At 38.4% G+C, this 22,500-nt stretch overlaps 1 protein-coding gene and 1 long non-coding RNA gene across 2 annotated transcripts in view; one reads left to right on the forward strand and one right to left on the reverse strand.

Annotated features, from left to right (window-relative positions):
• Window positions 1-22,500, forward strand: part of CRMP (Collapsin Response Mediator Protein) — a 404,589-nt gene that overhangs the window by 128,290 nt on the left and 253,799 nt on the right. The gene's annotated exons all lie outside the window — the stretch shown is intronic.
• Window positions 5,954-22,500, reverse strand: part of LOC137626062 (uncharacterized) — a 27,471-nt gene continuing 10,924 nt past the window's right edge. The window contains exons 2-3 of the long non-coding RNA XR_011040973.1: window positions 22,259-22,351; window positions 5,954-6,082 (exon numbers count right to left, since the gene is read on the reverse strand). This is a non-coding gene — a long non-coding RNA (uncharacterized lncRNA). The remainder of the gene's footprint in view (window positions 6,083-22,258; window positions 22,352-22,500) is intronic.

Raw genomic sequence — 22,500 nt, forward strand, 5'->3', positions numbered from 1 at the left:
CATACATTTTAGAGAGATATATACAGTATGTATAAGGAGGGAGAGAGAGAGAGAGAGAGAGAGAGAGAGAGAGAGAGAGAGAGAGGAGAGAGAGAGAGAGAGAGGTTGAATCTGTGTGCGCGTGTGTGCATATATCTAATCATTTAGCCATCCTTTATGACGGGTAACGTACACTAGTATGAATATACCCATCGACATATGACTATTATTGAACTTGGGCATTCAATCATACATTTTAGAGAGATATATACAGTATGTATAGGAGGGAGAGAGAGAGAGAGAGAGAGAGAGAGAGAGAGAGAGAGAGAGAGAGAGAGAGAGAGAGAGGTTGAATCTGTGTGCGCGTGTGTGCATATATCTAATCATTTAGCCATCCTTTATGACGGGTAACGTACACTAGTATGAATATACCCATCGACATATGACTATTATTGAACTTGGGCATTCAATCATACATTTTAGAGAGATATATACAGTATGTATAAGGAGGGAGAGAGAGAGAGAGAGAGAGAGAGAGAGAGAGAGAGAGAGAGAGAGAGAGAGAGAGAGAGGTTGAATCTGTGTGCGCGTGTGTGCATATATCTAATCATTTAGCCATCCTTTATGACGGGTAACGTACACTAGTATGAATATACCCATCGACATATGACTATTATTGAACTTGGGCATTCAATCATACATTTTAGAGAGATATATACAGTATGTATAAGGAGGGAGAGAGAGAGAGAGAGAGAGAGAGAGAGAGAGAGAGAGAGAGAGAGAGAGAGAGAGAGGTTGAATCTGTGTGCGCGTGTGTGCATATATCTAATCATTTAGCCATCCTTTATGACGGGTAACGTACACTAGTATGAATATACCCATCGACATATGACTATTATTGAACTTGGGTATTCAATCATACATTATATTCCAATTTAATAAATCATTCTATCCGAAGTCATCCCATCCTTCAAATTCCTTCACTCCATCCACAGAAATCCTTCCTACAAAGACCCCACCCGACGCGTGACTAATCAGTTCATCTCTAGGAGGATCCCAGCGAGTCATCGATTGACGAAAGATCTGCACAAAGACAACCAAGAAAACGCACAAAAACATGTACATACACTATGACAATTTAGAACAAACACACGTACATACACAATGACCATTTAAGGAAATTTTACTCAAGCACCAAGACAGCCAAGAACACGCACAAACACATGTACATACATTGATCTTAAGAGATTTTATTTTGATTGTTAATTACTGCACTTGCAGTTTATTTATTTCTTTATTTCCTTTCCTCACTGGGCTTTTCGAACTAGGGTCGTAGCTTAGCAAGTAGTAGCAATAATAATAATAATAATAATAATAATAATAATAATAATAATAATAATAATAATAATAATAAACCAAGCAAACGTACAAACACATGTACATACACTAGGACAATTTAAGGAATTTTTACTCAAGCACCAAGAGAACCAAGAAAACGTACAAACACATGCACACACACACTATGGCCATTTAAGGAAATTTTACTCAAGACACGTACAACCAGTGTATGATACACCAACAAACGACATCAAAGGTGAAAATAAAATATTTATATAAACTTGTATATAGAGGCTGGATGCCAAACCACGATCAGATACACAGATCAAAGTGATTAATTCTTTTCTTTTACATAATGATAATTTGCACAAGCTCATTAGTGTAACAATTGAAAACAATGCATACATAACTTTTACCTATCAAAATATGAAAATACAAACATGTACACACACACAAATTTTCAGCAATTTTTCGAATGAAAATAATCACAAACATTGTATAACTACATGGATTCATGGATTCAAAACATACTTCAGTAGTAAGGCTAAAGAAGACTCAAAGTAATTCATAAATCCAAGGGGAAAAAAATAAGAAAAAAATAATGGCCTGCACAATTTATCATTTCCATTAAAATAGCAAAATGGTCCATAACGAAACCAGAATTCTCGTACGAGTCACGAACAACCGGAAAAGGGTTTCAGACTGACCGGATGTCATAAATCCAGGTACAGTTTAATCAAAAGAGCCTCGGCCAGAACATTGCTCCGGAAAAAGGTGTTTGTACTCAAATGAAATAAAGGACGACACTGTGCTCTTTTCCTTTTTATTATTATTATTATTATTATTATTATTATTATTATTATTATTATCAATTGCTAAGCTACAACCCTAGCTGGAAAAGTAGAATGATATAAACCCAGGGGCTCCAACAAGGAAAATAACCCAAGGAGGAAAGGAAACAAGGGAAAAATAAATATTCTAAGAACGATAACATTAAAATAAATATCTATTGCTGCAAAGTTATCATGTTGGCTCATTTCTAAATACTTTATTGAACAAGTAAAAATATCATTATTATTATTATTATTACTATTACTATTATTATTATTATTATTATTACTAATTGCTAAGCTACAACCCTAGCTGGAAAAGCAGAATGATATAAGGCCAGGGGCTCCAACAAGGAAAATAACCCAATGAGGAAAGGAAACGGGAAAAATATTCTAAGAACGATAACATTAAAATAAATATCTATTGCTGCGAAGTTATCATGTAAGCTCATTTCTAAATACTTCATTGAACAAGGAGTAGAAATAATAATAATAATAATATTATTATTATTATTATTATTATTATTATTATTATTATTATTATTATATTATTATTATTACTTGCTTAGCTGTAACTTATGAGAACAAAGTTTTGATTGAAAAAATCAAATTTTGTATTTAAATGAACGATATTGATGACTGTGTAACTGGGCGAGTTATTGATTACAAAGATTGAACGTCCTATATCAATCAATACGACAGTTATTCACAAATATGTATAAATGAAAATACTGTATGAATATATATATATATATATATATATATATATATATATATATATATATATATATATATATATATATATATATATATTATACATATTACATGATCATCATTCTAAAAGCTATATGTCCGAGGAGAAAAGATATCCCAATATGACATTGGCAAAGTTACGCTCACCTAAACTGGAAAAAAGACCAGGATCCACAACAACATTCTATAATATATATATATATATATATATATATATATATATATATATATATATATATATATATATATATATATATATATATATATATATGTATATGTATATGTATATATATATATATGTATGTATATATATGTATGTATATATATGTATGTATATATATGTATATATATGTATATATATATATATATATATATATATATATATATATATATATATATATATATATATATATATTCTTTAAATGTAAGTCTCTTCAGAGAATAAAAGTATAAAAAGTCAATTAAATTACATTGTCTTTAACTTAGAAATAGACTAGGACGTTTGCTTTCAGTTAAAAACGCTTTTGATTTAGAATAAATAGATATATATTTCATTCATTGTTAACGGTAGTGACAGGTACAGCCAAAAATAAAAATACCCCAATAATGAAAAAGAAAATGTATAACTTGACAGACAAAGTTTATCATATGAATATAAAAATAACGTTTGCATGGAAAGCGAAAACGCGGAGGAGATCCGAGAAAACTGATTTTTTTAAAAATTAACGCTTTACCATGTAGACAATTTTAAAACAAACACTGCAGGCCACTAAGATCTTGAACGATTAAGCGAATAGTCTTTCAAGTTAACTGTTTGAAGTTGAAAATTAAAGGAAAATAATATTAATATGTCCTTTATAATGTACATGTAATTTTTTCTATTCTTTTGGAGACAAATAATGAGAGAGAGAGAGAGAGAGAGAGAGAGAGAGAGAGAGAGAGAGAGAGAGAGAGAGAGAGAGAGAGAGAGAGAGAGAGAGAGAGAGAGAGAGAATGCTAATATTTAACGTTAAAATCTGAATGCATTGCAAAAACTGTATCATTACCAGAGCGATTTAATTCCCAACTTGAAATCGAGAATAGGCATAAGGGAGATAAAAGTAGCCCAAACAAGGAAAATATTTTAGTATCTGTTCAATACAGGTAAGTTGTAATATCAATTAAATACCGGTACTTAACTTAAGGATACACATAGCAACCCATGGGCACATTAAAATGACTGATACGCGATCTGAAATTACTACTATAAAGACTTAAGGTGGGGTCCAAGGCCTCGCAAGTCGCAAGTTACTACGACGACTCCTCGAAATATTAACGACCCAGTCGCAATCTATAGCGTTGAATCATAAGTTAGAAGACTTTGCGCCTATCGTCTGCGTAACAATTCTTCATTGCTCAAGGGGTTAACTACTGAACTGTAATTGTTCAGTGGCTAATTTCCTCTTGGTAAGGGTTGAAGAGACTCCTTAGCTATGGTCAGCAGCTCTTCCCAGAGAAGGACACTCCAAAATCAAGCCATTGTTCTCTAGTCTTAGGTAGTGACATAGCCTCTGTACCATGGTCTTCCACTGTCTTGGCTTAGAGTTCCCTTACTTGAGAGCACACTCGGGCACGCTGTTCCATCTTACTGTATTTCTCTTCCTTTTGTTTTTGTAATGTTTTATAGTTTATATATGAAAGATTTATTCTAATGTTACTATTCTTGAAATATTTTTTTTAAATTGTTAATCACTTCTCTTGTAGTTTGTTTATTTCCTTGTTTCCTCTCCTCGCTGTGATATTTTCTCTGTTGGAGCCCTTGAGCTTATAGCATCTTGCTTTTCCAACTAGGGTTGTAGCTTAGTAAGTAATGATAACGATGATGACAACTCGAAGCTGTTATGTTGCATCTCCAGTAATATAGTTCTAAATATCTAATGAAATTTGATATTCAAAGCTTCTGGCTACTGATGGATTATCTGGTGTTACGTCTACCAAGCTATCTTGTCCTGGTGAAGAGAAATCTAATGTCCCTAACTTGCCCAGATCAGAACAAACTGAAGAGGAGCACCCAGAGATAATAGCTTCATCTGCCTCTTAAAAGATGAAAGTTTATACGTCAGGGGAAAATGAAGCTTAGATAACTACAAAGTCTGGTTGTAGAGGGATACAAACAGGCAAGGGGATCAGTGTAATCGAGGAATACAGTATACTGTAATCCTTTCAATGAATTACAGAATATGTAATTTGACCAGGTAGAACGGAACTTTCCACAACCAGTCAAATAATATATTATACACTTTCCTCTTGACTATACACAGATACGTTCCAGTTAAATCGAACTATAATTAAATGCCATAAAAATACATGAGTGTATGTCTCATGCCTTTATTATGTTTTATCTTCATTTCCGCTAGCTAACATATATATATATATATATATATATATATATATATATATATATATATATATATATATATATATATATATATATATATATATATATACTTTACATATATACACATACACATACATATACACAAATATATAATATATATACATATAAATATATACAGTATATATATAGATTATATATATATAGTAGTATATACATATTCATATATACATACATACATACATATATATATATATATATATATATATATATATATATATATATATATACATATATATATATATATATATATATATATATATATATATATATATATATATATATATATATATATATATATATATACATACATTGCAAGTTTGTTAATTTAAAGTAAGAAAAAAAAACATGCATGTAAAACAGATGCATTCTGTTTTAATGTTTCGAACCAGCTAAATAGGCATAAAAACAATGCTTCATTGACTTTTCGTCAGAACCAATTTCAAATGCACAATGTAAATAAGCAATGTCTCCAAAAAAAAAAAAAAAAAAAAAAAAAAACAGAAAGCGTCTGGTTTAAGCATCAATATAAAACGTGCTTAATTGAAAGTCACTAAAACTGCATTTGAAGTCAATACATTTTTCAATATATAATAAAAATATAAAAAATCGTACTTACCCCGAGGCCATCTTCGATGTCAATGGGAGAGTGGACGTCCCAAGGCTCGGCCGAGGCCTGACCCACCCGACGAGGTACAATGACTTCCTCGGTGACCACTCCTTCGTCGCTGCTGGCGTCCATGTCTCGCTAAAATCAATCAAAAAACAAACCCTTATCAAAGCAAATCAAGAAGCAGGGAAGATGTTTTAGTGAAGCATTTTTAATTAGGGAATACATGCATGCATCATAATTGTTGTTTATTTAAAATTCTATAATTATTATTACTTGATAAGCTACAACCCTATTTGGAAAAGCAGGATACTATAAGCCCTGGGGCTCCAACAGGTTAAGTAGCCCAGTGAGGAGAGGAAACAAGGAAAAAATAAAATATTTCAAGAACAGTAACAACATTAAAATAAATCTTTCCTATATACACTATAAAAGATTGAACAAAACAAGAGGAAGAGAAATAAGATAGAATAGTGTGCCCGAGTGTACCCTAAAGCAAGAGAACTAATCCAAGACATTGAAAGACCATGGTTTGAGGCTACATCACTACCCAAGACTAGAGAACAATAGTTTGATTTTGGAGTGTTCTTCTCCTAGAAGAGCTGCTTACCATAGCTAAAGAGTCTTCTCCCCTTATAAGTGGAAAATGGCCACTGAACAATTAAATTACAGTAGTTAACCTCTGGGTGAAGAAGATTGTTTGGTAATCTCAGTGTTGTCATGTGTATGAGGACAGAGGAGAATGTATAAAGGATAGGCCAGACTATTCGGTGTATGTGTAGGCCAAGGGAAAGTGAACCGTAACTAGAGAGAAGGAGCAATGTAATACTGTCTCGCCAGCCAAAGGACCCCATAACACTCTAGTGGTAGTATCTCAACTGGTGGCAACAAATATTACATATGAAGAATCTATCTTAATGGTTACTGCTCTTGAAATATTTAATTTTGATTGCTTATTCTTCTCTTGTAGTTTATTCATTTCGTTGTTTCCTTTCATTACTGGGCTAATTTTTCCATGCTGGAGCCCTTGGGCTTATAGCATCTTGCTTTTCCAACTAGGTTTATAGCCTACCTTGTAATAATAATAATAATAATAATAATAATACTAATAATAATAATAATAATAATAATAATAATAATGATAAGGATAATAATAATAATAATATTATAATAATAATAATAAATTCAATTTTGTTACTGTTCTTGAAATATTTTATTTTGATTGTTTATTCTTCTCTTGTAGTTTATTCATTTCCTCACTGGGATATTTTTTTCATGGTGAAGCCCTTGGACTTACAGCATCTTGCTTTTCCAACTAGGGTTATAGCCTAGCTTGTAATAATAATGGTAATAAAAATAATAATAATAATAATAATAATAATAATAATAATAATAATAATAATAATTATAATGGCAACTTGTTTTTCCATCTAGGGTTATATCCTAACTTGTAATAATAATAATAATAATAATAATAATAATAATAATAATAATAATTTATTGAAACAAAAACTAAACTATTGTTAAACCATTCTGTACAAGAATTCTGGATTAATTCTATATTCTGATACCAAAGGATATTCCCGTACAATTGTACACAATAGGGTAAAATGCTATTTAGAGATCATTCTATTTTTCAGAACAAACAATTTCACATACAATCGGGTAAAAGGATATTCTGAGATAATTATAGGCAGGGACGTAATATGAAATTCTGAGGAAATTATATGGAAAGTTGTCAAATGATACTCTTAAGATAATTGAACAGCGAGGTTAAATGACATTATCGGGAAATTTCTATTCTAAAACTATTCAATATTTCTAATTTTAAAGCTTAACATTAATACTGCATACATATACCAAGGCACTTCCCTCAATTTTGGGTAGTAGCCGACATCAAACTAATGGAAAAAAAGGGGGGGGGGGGACCTTTCCTCTCTATGTTCCTCCCGGCCTGACAAGGAACTATTAAAAAAAAAAAAAAAAAAAAAAAAAAAAAAAAAAAAAAAAAAAAAAAAAAAAAAAGTTCGGCTAGTACTGCTAGTTGGCTTACTTGCTTCCGCATAATAAAATGAAATAAAATAGTGGTAATCACCACGTGAAAATATGGAATGTCACAAAAATAGCTGAACTTGATAACAAACTTAATCTTTTATTCATATTCATATCACGAGACTGCTTGCAAAGGAGAATGGGATAGCAATTCGAAATCGTTAACATTGATGAGGGAAGTTATCTATTATTCAACCGGAAGTAAACAAGTAAACAAGCGAATTGTAAATATTACTCATCCATTAGTAGAAAAAGCTGTTAACAAACCATCTGTTCGTTGATAAATTTTCCGATGACGTAAGCGTTAAATTTAATTCACAAAACACACACACACACACGTGCAAGAGATGTTAAAAAGCAAAATACTTGCTACAATAACAGTCTATACTTGGAGTTCCACGCCAAGTTTAAATACCATTCTTAAAATTATTTCTATTTTATTTCACTTCATTAATTTACTCATTTTTTGTTTCCCACACCCAAATCTTAAAATCTGGCCATGACTGATTGCAATATTACTTAATTTGTTCTCGTCAGTGCTGTGAATTGTATTGGTTAATCTTTGTGGTTATGGCTGTGCTAAATTTTCATCACCGATATAACTTCATGTTAGGTGATGTTATATCATTATTATTATTATTATTTTCTAAGTTACAACCCTACTTGAAAAAGCATGATGCTATAAGCCCAGAGGCTTCAACAGGTAAAATAGCCGAGTGAGGAAAGGAAAAAGGAATAATAAAATATTTCATGAACAGCAACAACACCAAAATAAATATTTCTTACATAAACTATAAAAAACTTTAGCACAAAAAGAGAGAAAAAGGAAAAAATGAACTGTAACCAGAGAGAAGAATCCAATGTACTACTGTCTGGCCAGTCAAAGGACCCCAGAAATCTCTAGAGGTAGTATCTCAACGGGTGGCTGGTGCTAATTTTTACTGATTCTATGGTAAGATACCAACATTGGTCATTTGATGGAACGACATTAAAGTGTGTTCTCTCCTCTTTAAATTCCTGCTTTAATTTACTTCACTTTAGAAAACTGGACTTACAAGTGTCTTCATAGATTCCATTTGCTTTCGCCTATTTTCATAATAATATTGGCTACTCTGATGAGTTTCTTATCTTTTCTGATAAATGATTAATATTCTGTTCTTATTATCTATTCCAGAGAGCCTATACAAATTAACCACTTCGTTTTTTCCAACGCCCATGCCAGTATTCATTCCAGCTATCTCAATAGGGTTGTGGTGAACGCCAGACTGGGATTCGAGTCCCGCTCAAACTTGTTAGTTACTTTGGTCGGTGCAACCTCACCATCCTTGTGAGCGAAGGATGGAGGGGGAGAGTGTTTTGGAGAAGCCTAAGCCTATAGGTCTACATGCAGAGTCAAATACAGCCACTGCCTGTCCCTCCCTAGTCTTAGTTTGAGTGGAGATGGGGCTTCTATGCTAATCTTATGGATATATGGTCTGTCTCTAGACAAGGGTGGTCCAAGCTTTCTATGCCAAGGGCCACATTACCCGAATTCCTTGATGACACGGCCAAAAAATAAGATTAATATTAGAATTATAATTCCTGGTGCAGTAACTGAAGAGGAGCACCTTCCCCCAAGGAGAGACGATTCATTTCCTTTAAATAAATGATTTTTTTCACCAAGTATGTAGATGCACTTGAAGATGTACCAACCGCGTCACGCGATCGTACATAGTAACAACATTTCATTCTGTGTATATATTATGCTTGTATCTTAGATCTCCCCTCGCACTGATAAGAACCTGAAATAACATGTCTGTTTTTCTCACCATTGACTGTTAACCAGTGTGGTGTTGGTTGAACATGAAATTGCCTGTTATGTCTTTTGTGCCCTTTTTGTAACCCAATGTGACAACGAGCTGAGATAAGGTTGTAACTCAAAGGCGGAATGAAAGCAACTGAGTCGCAACCTTCTCTCGGCTCGTCACATTGGGACACCGCACCTCATACGTTATTGGGGTGTCTCCTTGTTCACAAAGCCAGTCGGATATTTCCGGGAAGGTGTCCTCGGGTATCGCAGCGAGAACATAATCTGCTTTGGCGATTTAGAGAGTCATGCCCTTATAAGGAACTAGACCTTTGGGCGTCGAAACCAAGCAAACGTCTCTCCACTGGTAAACGACAAAAGTTTCAATTGGGCAGCGCCAAGTTCCGTGGAGTCTGCCATAGTACCAATGACGGAGAGGCGGGAGGGGGCGGGTTGAAGAGGTGTCGACAAGTACGATTGTTGGTGAGAGAAGGTTGTGACTCAAAGGCGGAATGAAAGCAACTGAGTCACAACCTTTTCTCGGCTCATCACATTAGTGACCCCAGAGTGACCCGAACACCCAGCCTTCTGATCTGGAGTGGTAGTAGCAAAACTGTGGAAGATGGGCGGTAGTGCGTGGATGTAGAAGTCGTTGGTTGGGGCATGAGCAAGTGGTGGATGATGGGTGGCTTTGTTGCCGCTCCGGCTCGTCAACGAGTAGGCGTGTGTGTCCTACGGCATTCATAGGCGTGTGTGTCCTACAGCATTCATAGGCGTATGTCCTACGGCATTCATAGGCGTGTGTGTCCTACAGCATTCATAGGAGTGTGTGTCCTACGGCATTCACGTCGGCTTCAGTTGACGTTGAATAGGTGTCCTCTTCGTCAGGAGTGGAGGCGTTGATGGAGGTCTCGAAGGTCGTGAAGTGGCTGTCCATAAGGGCGTCGGCTTTGGTCATCAAGTCCTTTATGGTTAAACTATCGACATCGGATATGGCAGCACGTACAGGTTCGGGTAAACGGTGGGTTCACCTCACAAGGAGAGCCGTCTGCTGTAGGTTGCAGGCGAGCGATACTGGTCATTTCCCTGAGGGAGAGCGAAGCCCTTTGGTTCCCCAACGGTTGTTGAGAGAGCTAAAAAAGCTTTGCTATACAGGCAACTGGCGACGGCGAGTGCTACTGCAGAAAGTATGTTTTGAGGGCGTCATAGTAACAGTGAGGGGGGGGGGGGGAAGCGAGTTTCTCCGGGGTCACCAATGTGACGAGACGAGACGAGGATGTGACTCGGTTGCTTTCATTCCGCCTTTGAGTCACAGCCTTCTCTCGGCTCGTCACTAAGAGTTTACACATCGCGTTATAAGATTTTCCCCCAGACTTATTTGCATATGAATATTTTTTGTCCGAAGCAAGACAAAAAAAAAAAGAAAAAAAGGTAAAAATTATAGATTCACAGCTTATATAGTTCAGTTAATATTTAACTTCAAATCATAATTAAAGTACATATGATATACAAAAAGAGAAAAAATATATAAACAACTCAGATACTAGTATTTAGTAATTTCTAATCATAAAATAAGAAAAAATAGTACCTTTCACAGTTCTACTCCTGTTCAACTGTGCAATCAAAGTAAATCTACACACACAACCACAACCATACATATACTGTCTATATATATAATATATATATATATATATATATATATATATATATATATATATATATATATATATATATATATATATATATATATATATATAAATAATATATATATATATATATATAATATATATATAATATATATATATTCATTTATAGACATATAAGTATGTATATATATATATATATATATATATATATATATATATATATATATATATATATATATATATATGTGTGTGTGTGTGTGTGTGTGTGTGTGTATATATATATACATATATATATATATATATATATATATATATATATATATATATATATATATATATATATATATATATATATATATATATATACATATACATATATATACATATACATATATATACATATACATATATATATATATATATATATATATATATATATATATATATATATATAATATAATTGATTTATATATATATGTGTATATATATTTTTTTCTCAAATTCACAATATAACCCTTCAAGTTTTCCAAAATATGATGAGGAGTATGTTCCATTATTTCTGGCCAATTCAGGACAAGAAGGGAAGTGTATTAGATCATTCTTGTTTAAGCATTCACTGAAAAGTTGCAGCTTTTTACGAAGAGAATCAACATGTCCTACTAACTGGGAAACATTCTGTAATTTTTCTTGTAGGTTCATGTTTAGAAAGTTCAGGTGGGCAGTCATTACTGTAAGAATTGCATGGGAGCAAAGAAAGTCTTTATCGTGTACCTGAATTTAGCACTGTTCGGAATGATTAATATGCTGATTTTGTAGAAATGGTAGTAGAGTATATAAAAAATAAACAGACTTTCCCAGCACTCAGCCCCCTAACACGTAATATAGTGGGGGGATCACTCTACTCTGTGTTTAGTTTTTCCAGGAATGATATAAATTTTCTATGCCTAAGGAAATATTTCCGCCTCTATTCAAGTTCAAAATACTGACAATACTTGTCATGGCATCACTCATCTGCAATATTTTGCTTCATAAGGCCTCTTGGTGAATAATGCAGTGCACACCATTTTTCTTTAAAAGACCAACTAACCCCACATAGCTTCAGTACTATCAGTTATAATGCAGGAACACATTTTAAACCCTCCATATTCATTGACCACGGATACGACGGAAACGTATATATATCAGAACCTCTGCTATCATCATTCAATGACTGCATCTTGACAAGTTCTTCGTGTACCACAAAATCTTCGCCAATGGTCCCGGCAAATACGAGTAACTGACTTGTGTCACTTACATCAGTGCTGTCATCTAAATCCAGTAAAAAGTACTTGCGATGTTTCATTATATTTTTAAGTTCCATGGAAACATGCTGATCAAATTCCTTCACTCTTCTTACAACTCTTTGGTAAAAGAATAACACTTTCAAATTTTTTTACTACCAGGTATATTTTCTTCAGTAAACTCGTATCCTATTTTACAGCACACTGCTTTATTAATTATCCATTCATAAATGATTTTCTTTTTCTTATAAGCACCAAAGTAACTTCTTATAAAGCAGTAAGACTAGCTGTTTGTGGTTTTCAGAAGTTACGTAGCCCATAGTTTTGCTGTTGATGTTTGCCTATCAAGATATTCAATATACCACTTCATGATTTTCCCGCAACTGAGCATACTTTTCTTTGTGCAATGTCTCACAATGCCTTCGAACATATTCCTTAAGAACAGAACCTCTTTGATGCTGCAAAATATTCTTCTTCCCACTTCATATCTTATGCTCTGTTCATGTCAGAGCATTTTCTTTTCTTATTTTGACTCAATATGGAAAGACATTATGAACAAGCTGAAAACTATTCGAAACAACAGGGGCTTGTACCAACCGTGTGTTACATGATCGTACATAGTAACGACATCTCATTTTGTGTATATATTATGCTTGTATCTTCACTCTCCCCTCGCACTAAAAAGAACATGAAATAATGTGTATGGTTTTTCTCACCGTTAACTGTTAACCAGTTGAACAGGAAATTTCCTGTTGCATTGAGTTTTTGTATATAAAGGCGAGTGTCTGTAATAAAGTTACTCAGTTGCTTTCCTCCTGTCTTTGAGTCACAACCTTCTCTCGGCTCGTCACATTGGTGACCCCGGAAGTTAACTCGTTTCTCCTGCCTCCCATCCCCCTCGCCCCTACGTCATTTGTACTATGACGGACTCTACGGAAGTTGGCGTTGGCGCTACGGCTGCCCCATTGAAACTTTCGTCATTTGCCAGTGGAGAGGCGTTTGCTTGGCTTCAGCGCGCAGAAGTCCAGTTTCGCATCAAGGGCGTGACTCGCTCCACCACTAAAGCAGATTATGTTCTCGCAGCGATACCCGAGGACACCTTCCCGGAAATATCCGACTGGCTTTGTGAACAAGGAGACACCCCAATAGCATATGACACCCTCAAAACATACCTTCTGCAGCAGTACTCGCCGTCGCCTGCCGTCCGTATAACAAAGCTTTTTCAGCTCTCTCAACAACCGTTGGGGGACCAAAGGGCTTCACTTGCCCTCAGGGAAATAACCAGTATCGCTCGCCTCGCAACCTGCCGTAGAAAGCTCTCCTCGTGAGGTGAACCTACTCCATGCCCTTTAGATACGCCGTTTACCCGAACCTGTATGCGCTGCCATACCCAATGTCGATACTTTACCCATAAAAGACTTGATGACCAAAGCCGACGCCCCTATGGACAGCCACTTCAAGACCTCCATCAACTCCTCCACTCCTGACGAAGAGGACATTATTCAACGTCAACCGAAGCCGACGTGAATGCCGTAGGACATACACGCCTACCCTGTGATGTGCCGAAGTGGCGACAAAACCACTCGCTCGCGCCCTGACCAACGACTTCTACAGCCACTTACTGCCTCCTACCCGCTGCAGTTTTGCTACTACCACACTAGATTCGGAGCAACCGCGAAGAAATGTGCCAAGGATTGTCAGTGGCTAAAAAACATGTAAGTAGGCCATCGCTCGTGGCGGTGGCCTCCCGTGTTTCTAATCTTTTCTTTTTAAATGATGTAGGAACGGGCGTGCGATTTTTGGTAGACAAGGGTGCTTGTCGTTCTCTTTTGACAAGGGAACTCTTCAAGACACAACGTAGTATGTCTACGTCTGCCGACGTCCCCTTGGTAACTGCCAACGGATCTGTGATACCCACCTACGGTTACGAGAACCTCACATTATCGTTTGGAAACGGTAAATTTAATTGGAAGATTCTCGTTGCTGACGTCACATTGCCAATCCTCGGTGCGGATTTCCTCTCTCATTTCCACCTTCTGGTCGATGTCGCCCACCGACGATTGGTCAACGCAGACTCGTACTTGTCGACACCTCTTCAACCTGGCCCCTCCAACCTCGCTCTCCACATCAGCGCACCCACGGATGACTACGCACACCTCCTCACGTCGTACCCGGAAGTTTTCCATCCAGAACTTCGCCAAACGCTCACGGCTCCTGCCAAGCACGGTATTTATCACCATATCAAGACGACGAGACCCCCAGTCTTCGCAAAATTCAGACGTCTGGCACCGGAATGATTGGCAGCCGCCAAACAGATGTTCGCCGAAATGGAGGAAATGGGCCTTTGCCTAAAGGCCTCCAGCTCATGGTCGTTGCTCTTACACATAGTTCTGAAGAAAGACGGTTCCCTCTGTCCATGCGGGGATTACAGGCACCTGAACATGCAAACAGAACCGGATCACTACCCCCTCCCAAACATCGCCGACGTGACCTTCTACCTGCACAAAGTGAAGGTTTTCTCTACGCTCGACCTCCTGAAGGGGTATTATCAGGTGCCTATGAACCCAGAAGAAATCCCCAAGACCGCAATCACCACTCTGTTTGGTACATACACCTTCAATTACTCCTGTTTTGGCCTTCGTAATACTGGGGCTACGTTTCAACGTCTCATGGATGGCATCTTAGGGGACCTCTCCTACTGTGTATGTTATGTGGACGACATACTTGTGTTCTCCTCCTCAAAAGAGAAACACCTCTCACCCGCACATCGTGCTAGACCGCTTGCAACAAAACGGCCTTGTAGTCCGGTACGACAAGTGTGCCTTTGGCGCCAACGAAGTGTCTTTCTTAGGGCACCGCATCACTGCTGAGGGAGTCCATCCCCTCCCTGAGAAGGTAGCAGCCGTTCAGGACTTCCCCGCGCCCTCGACTGTTAAAGCTCAGCAGGAATTCTTGGGCATGATCAACTATTATCACCGTTCTCTGCCAGCCATTGCCGCCACTCTTGCCCCCCTTTACGTCTCCCTCAAGGGCAAGCCAAAGGACCTGAAGTGGGGTCCCCTTCAAGAAGCGGCCTTCTGCAATGCAAAGAAGGCCCTATCAACTGCTGCGGCTCTCACTTTTCCTATCCCACATGCCCCTCTCCTTCACTCCACCGATACCAGCGACGTCGCTATTGGTGCAGTACTCGAGCAGGTGGTCAACGGCTCGCCGCGCCCATTGGCTTTCTTCTGCAGAAAACTGTCCAAGGCAGAATCAGGTTATTCTACCTTCGATCGCGAATTGCTGGCGGTGCACTTGGCTGTCCGTCACTTTCGCCATTTCTCAGAAGGTACGCCCTTCGTCATTCGCACAGACCACATGCCTCTGGTGCACGCCTTCACTCGACAGTCTGATGCCTGGTCTGCCCGTCAACGCCAACATCTCTTCGCCATGGCTGAAAACAATTGCACCCTTCAATACGTCCCTGAGAAAATGAATCCCGTTGCCGATGCCCTGTCAAGAAACACGTTGGCTGCCGTTTAACTGGTATTGGATTACAATGCCTTGGCTGAAGCCCAACAACGATATCCAGAGTATCAAGCATGTAGGACATCCTGCACGTCCCTCCGTTGGGAAGACTTCCCCCTCGAAGACTACAACACCACCCTCCTCTGTGACATCAGTACTGGTGGACCGCGACCTTGGATTCCTGCTCCCATGCGCCGGTAGGTGTTTGATTTCATTCAAGGCCTTTCACATCCCTTGTGCCGCTCTACTGCACAGCTGGTGAAGACGAAGTTCTTTTGGCATGGCATTTCTACGGATGCTAAGGATTGGGTCCGCGTCTGTACTTCTTGCCAAACTTCCAAAGTATATCAACATACGGATTCAGGAGTGGGCACCTTTCCTCAACCTAAGCGTCGTTTCGCACACATTTCACGTAGACGTTGTAGGCCCCCTACCCACAGCACAAGGACATCGTTACCTGTTTACGGTCATCGACTGCTCCACTCGTTGGCCTAAAGCCATTCCCATGGATACTGCAACATCCGCCATCTCAGGATGGATTGCTAGATTTGGTATCCCTGAGCATATTACTTCTGACAGGGGTATCACTTTCACCTCTCAATTGTGGACATCATTAGCGAATCTCCTGGGCATCACCCTACATCAGACAACTGCCTACAACCCCGCAGCCAATGGAATGGTTGAAAGTTTTCATCGCACCCTCAAAGCAGCTTTGATGTCCGGTTGCAAGGATTCCAATTGGTTTACTCAGCTTCCCTGGGTCCTCCTGGGACTAAGGACTACCCCTAAAGACACCCTCGACGTCTCGGCAGCTGAAATGATGTATGGCGACCCGTTGGTCGTCCCAGCCGAATTTTTTCCTTCTACAACCTCCTCTGACGATCTCCAGCGCATACGTCACATCGTGGGAAAATTTACTCCATGCCGCCAGACTTACAAGCCCCAAGCGAAGCATCACATACCGACAGACTTGCACTCTACAATGCACGTCTTCCTGCGCAACGACACTAGCAAGCCATCGCTAACGCACCCTTACACGGGCCCTTTCCTTGTGATCCGACGCAGTCCGAAAGCATTCCTACTAAACATTCGTGGCAAAGAAGACTGGATCTCCATTGATCGTCTAAAACCTGCTTATCTCCTGCCAGATGACCCGCCTACAGTTCGCCTCTCTAGATCAGGGCACCCTATTTAACATGTACAGTACAGTGAGCCCTCGCTACTTCGCGGTTCGACCATCGCGGATTCACGACTTCGCGGACTTTTTTCATTATGCATGTATATATTATAAAAGAAAAAAAGCGTAAAGTAGCGTACGTAAAGCATATACAGTATAGTACCTTGTATTTGAATTTGTAACTACTACGTAGCATGTAAGATGGACTGTGATTGGTTCCAGTGCTGATAGATGACGAATCAGCTTCCAAGTTTTGTAATCTAGCCTGTGATTGGTGTTTTGACCGCTTCTCCGATCCGCAGCAGCTTGGCTTTTCTCTGACCAGTAGCATCTTCTCGCGGCCACTTTGTTTGCCTCTCTCTCGCGTCGGGTAGATGCTGCTACGTTACTGTGTAACTTTAAACTGTGCTGTACGTGACTGTTTGAAGTTGAACTTTTTGTTGAACTTTCTGTTTTAACCCCTACAATGGCTCCCAAGCGTTCTGCTTCTACTAAGGCTGGTAGTGAGCCTAAATGCCACCGAAAAATGATGAAGATTACTGAGAAGATGACACTTCTCGATATGTTGAAAGAAGGAAGAAGTTATGCGGCCGCAGCCTGCCATTTTGGAGTGAACGAATCCACCGTTCGCTACATTGAGAAGGACGATGCGAACATTAGAAAGACGGCTGCCATCAACTTTAGCAGGTCAGCGAAGTGAGTTGATACCACTCGTAATAAAACGATCGTCCGTATGGAAGGTGCTTTAGCAATCTGGATTGCCGACTGCCGGAAGAAGAACATAGCCTTGGATACGAACACCATCTGAACCAAGGCTTTGGGTACATGCATTAAGTGTTCTGTACATTAAAGGGTAGTTTGTTAACAATACTACGTAAAGGGAAGGTTTTAAAAGTCTGAATATACATGTTAAATAAATACGTAAATATGGTGTCCCTACTTCGCGGATTTTCAGCTATCGCGGCCAGGTTTGGAACCTATCTACCGCGATAAACAAGGGTTCACTGTACGTCATTTTTAGGGGGGGAGCCATGTACCAACCGTGTGTCACACGATCGTACATAGTAACGACATTTCATTTTGTGTATATATTATGCATGTGTTAGAATAGGAAATGAGGTGAGCGATTGGTTTCCGGTGAGAGTGGGGCTGAGACAGGGATGTGTGATGTCGCCGTGGTTGTTTAACTTGTATGTTGATGGAGTGGTGAGAGAGGTGAATGCTAGAGTGCTTGGACGAGGATTAAAACTGGTAGGCGAGAATGATCATGAATGGGAGGTAAATCAGTTGTTGTTTGCGGATGATACTGTACTGGTAGCAGACACAGAAGAGAAGCTTGACCGACTAGTGACAGAATTTGGAAGGGTGTGTGAGAGAAGGAAGTTGAGAGTTAATGTGGGTAAGAGTAAGGTTATGAGATGTACGAGAAGGGAAGGTGGTGCAAGGTTGAATGTCATGTTGAATGGAGAGTTACTTGAGGAGGTGGATCAGTTTAAGTACTTGGGGTCTGTTGTTGCAGCAAATGGTGGAGTGGAAGCAGATGTACGTCAGAGAGTGAATGAAGGTTGCAAAGTGTTGGGGGCAGTTAAGGGAGTAGTAAAAAATAGAGGATTGGGCATGAATGTAAAGAGTTCTATATGAGAAAGTGATTGTACCAACTGTGATGTATGGATCGGAGTTGTGGGGAATGAAAGTGATGGAGAGACAGAAATTGAATGTGTTTGAGATGAAGTGTCTGAGGAGTATGGCTGGTGTATCTCGAGTAGATAGGGTTAGGAACGAAGTGGTGAGGGAGAGAACGGGTGTAAGAAATGAGTTAGCGGCTAGAGTGGATATGAATGTGTTGAGGTGGTTTGGCCATGTTGAGAGAATGGAAAATGGCTGTCTGCTGAAGAAGGTGATGAATGCAAGAGTTGATGGGAGAAGTACAAGAGGAAGGCCAAGGTTTGGGTGGATGGATGGTGTGAAGAAAGCTCTGGGTGATAGGAGGATAGATGTGAGAGAGGCAAGAGAGCGTGCTAGAAATAGGAATGAATGGCGAGCGATTGTGACGCAGTTCCGGTAGGCCCTGCTGCTTCCTCCGGTGCCTTAGATGACCGCGGAGGTAGCAGCAGTAGGGGACTCAGCAGTATGAAGCTTCATCTGTGGTGGAAATGTGGGAGGTTGGGCTGTGGCACCCTAGCAGTACCAGCTGAACTCGGCTGAGTCCCTGGTTAGGCTGGAGGAACGTAGAGAGTAGAGGTCCCCTTTTTGTTTTGTTTCTTGTTGTTGTCGGCTACCCCCCAAAATGTATCTTCGCTCTGCTATTGCACTAAAAAGAACATGAAATAACATGTATGTTTTTTTCTCACCGTTAACAGTTAACCGGTTGAACAGGGAATTTCCTGTTGCGTTGAGTTTTTGTATATAAAGGCGAGTGTCTGTAATAAAGTTACTCAGTTGCTTTCATCCTGTCTTTGAGTCACAACCTTCTCTCGGCTCGTCACAGGCTCCATCCCCATTCTATTCACGGGGTTTTCATTAACCTTGTAACATTTATATTTGTTATTGTTATTATCGTATCTACCGTCAAAAGTAAAATAAACATTGGTATTTAACGCATGGTGTGGAGAGAGAGAGAGAGAGAGAGAGAGAGAGAGAGAGAGAGAGAGAGAGAGAGAGAGAGAGAGAGAGAGATACTGAAATTCTACTGAAATGTGTGATTTTAATTTTATTTTATTTATCATTCTATATTTTATTAGTATTCAGGAGGGATTATTTAGGTCCAGTAAGGTTTCGACACATTAAATCATACTGCATAATAAGGTCAGTGTTAGAGGGCCACAAAAAATCGCCTCGCAGGGGCCTGTAGTTGGACCAGTCTGCTCTAGACCGTTAAAGGTTTGACGGCCCCTCATGAATGGCAGAGGTAAGGAACAGTAACATTAACCAATCTAGCAGGACAATGCCCTAAAGACTGACCATATTACATATGATCAACGCCCAAGAATCCCCCTCTCCATCCAAGCTAGGAAAAAGGAGGGACAGGCAACGACTGCTGATGACTCAGCAGATAGACCTAAAGGCTCCCCCAAACCCCCACCAATCCTCAGCTTACAAGGATAGTGAGGTTGCAGCGACCAGAAGAACTTAACGAGTCTGGGCGGGACTCGAAACCCAGTCTGGCAATCACCAGGCAAGGACACTACCACCAGGCCACCGCTGCGCCTTGTCTCTCATTCGTGAACGAGAAACAGAAAGAAAGGAAAATCATGTCCGTCTCTATGAACAGACAAACAAAACACTTCTGTCTCGGTTATTATCTTTATTACTTGCTAAGCTACAACCCTCGTTGAAAAAGCAAGATGCCCATAAGCCCAAGGGCTCCAATAGGGAAAATAGCTCAGTGAGGGAAGGAAATAAGGAAATAAATATACTAAAATCTATGAACAGAAAAACAGACACTTCTCACAGTGCTGACCGTAGCAGATCCTCTACTGATTCTCAAACGAGGTTATAAAATCGACCAAATACCGCGAGGAATCTAGTTAATTGAATCAGTGTAAACAGATATCTGGAAGACCCACATCTGCGTCTCTATCACAAAGATACTGTAGAAGCAGGCATATATACGGAATATGCATGCACGTGCATTTCTCTTATCAAAGTTTTTTCTAATAATGTAATTACTCTTTCTAATTACATACTGTCGCATTCCAAAATGCAATCACTCTCTCTCTCTCTCTCTCTCTCTCTCTCTCTCTCTCTCTCTCTCTCTCTCTCTCTCTCTCTCTCTCTCTCTCTCTCTCTCTCTCTCTCTCTTTTATATATATATATATATATATATATATATATATATATATATATATATATACATATATATACATATATATATATATATATATATATATATATATATATATATATATATATATATATATATATATATATATTATACATATATATACAACTGTATTTCAATATTGCATTTATCCTATCTCTCTCTCTCTCTCTCTCTCTCTCTCTCTCTCTCTCTCTCTCTCTCTCTCTCCTAATCAATAGGTTGTTGAACCACATCCCTCTAATTGAAGCACCTCCGCCAGTCGACTGACTTGATAAAAGCTCACAGAGTGTTCAAACAGCTCCCAGGAGCTTTGTCATGATAAACCTCTCGCTCAATTTTACTTTTCCACTGAAACATGAATCTCGACAGGAGAAGAGAGAACAGACGAAAATGGCAAATGGAGTGCTGTAAGCAGATACGGATCCGACACAAAAATGATTGACAGGTTAGTAATTGTTCGTCCCTGTTGAATTATTAATAGAGTGGAAGGCTGACTGGTTAATTTCCACTATGTCGGTTGGCCATTACAAACTTTATTCTATTATTGATAAATACAAATAAAGCTGTAGTTATTTGTATCCATACTGTAATTCGTGTAATTCGATCTGTGTTACGTATAAAGTCTGAATCACACGCAAGTCATACCAGGGAACCACATGTCTTGCCATACAATAGTCTTTCTACAATTAACGCTTACAATGCAATACTAGCATTACAAAATCTAGTAACTACCAACTAATTTCGTAATTAATATGCAATGCCCATTTTCTGAACCAGTTTTAGCAATAAATATAAAAAAAGTTCTATTTGTAATAGCCGATTTAATAATCAATAAATAAGCCATTTCTTTTCTCCAATGTCCAAATTAAGCATATTACACATAAAACGCCATATTTACAATTCTCCCATTCAACCAATAAACACACTAATCTAAACCTATTAACGATACTAAATTCATTAAACACATCATTAAGTAAATAATAATTAAACGAATCCTGCTTACAGTACCCGACTTTGAATTGACTCAATGCATCACTTACCTGACCGTTTCTCTCAATGGAATCTGGCTGCACAATCTCCTGCTCAAGCGACGCTTCGACCTGCTCGGCTGCCTTCACAGGTTCGACTGTAGCCTGTAAAATACAGATATGGAGAGGAGTCACCAACCAATACAGGAAACTAAATGAAGGCTTACATTTGTCAACTGTAATAACTGTAATATGGTTATTAACTGGACAACACAGACTACCTGATTACCGGGTAGGCTTGGAACGTTGTTATT

The sequence above is a fragment of the Palaemon carinicauda genome, chromosome 33, assembly GCF_036898095.1.
Source record: "Palaemon carinicauda isolate YSFRI2023 chromosome 33, ASM3689809v2, whole genome shotgun sequence".
Lineage (NCBI taxonomy): Eukaryota > Metazoa > Arthropoda > Malacostraca > Decapoda > Palaemonidae > Palaemon > Palaemon carinicauda.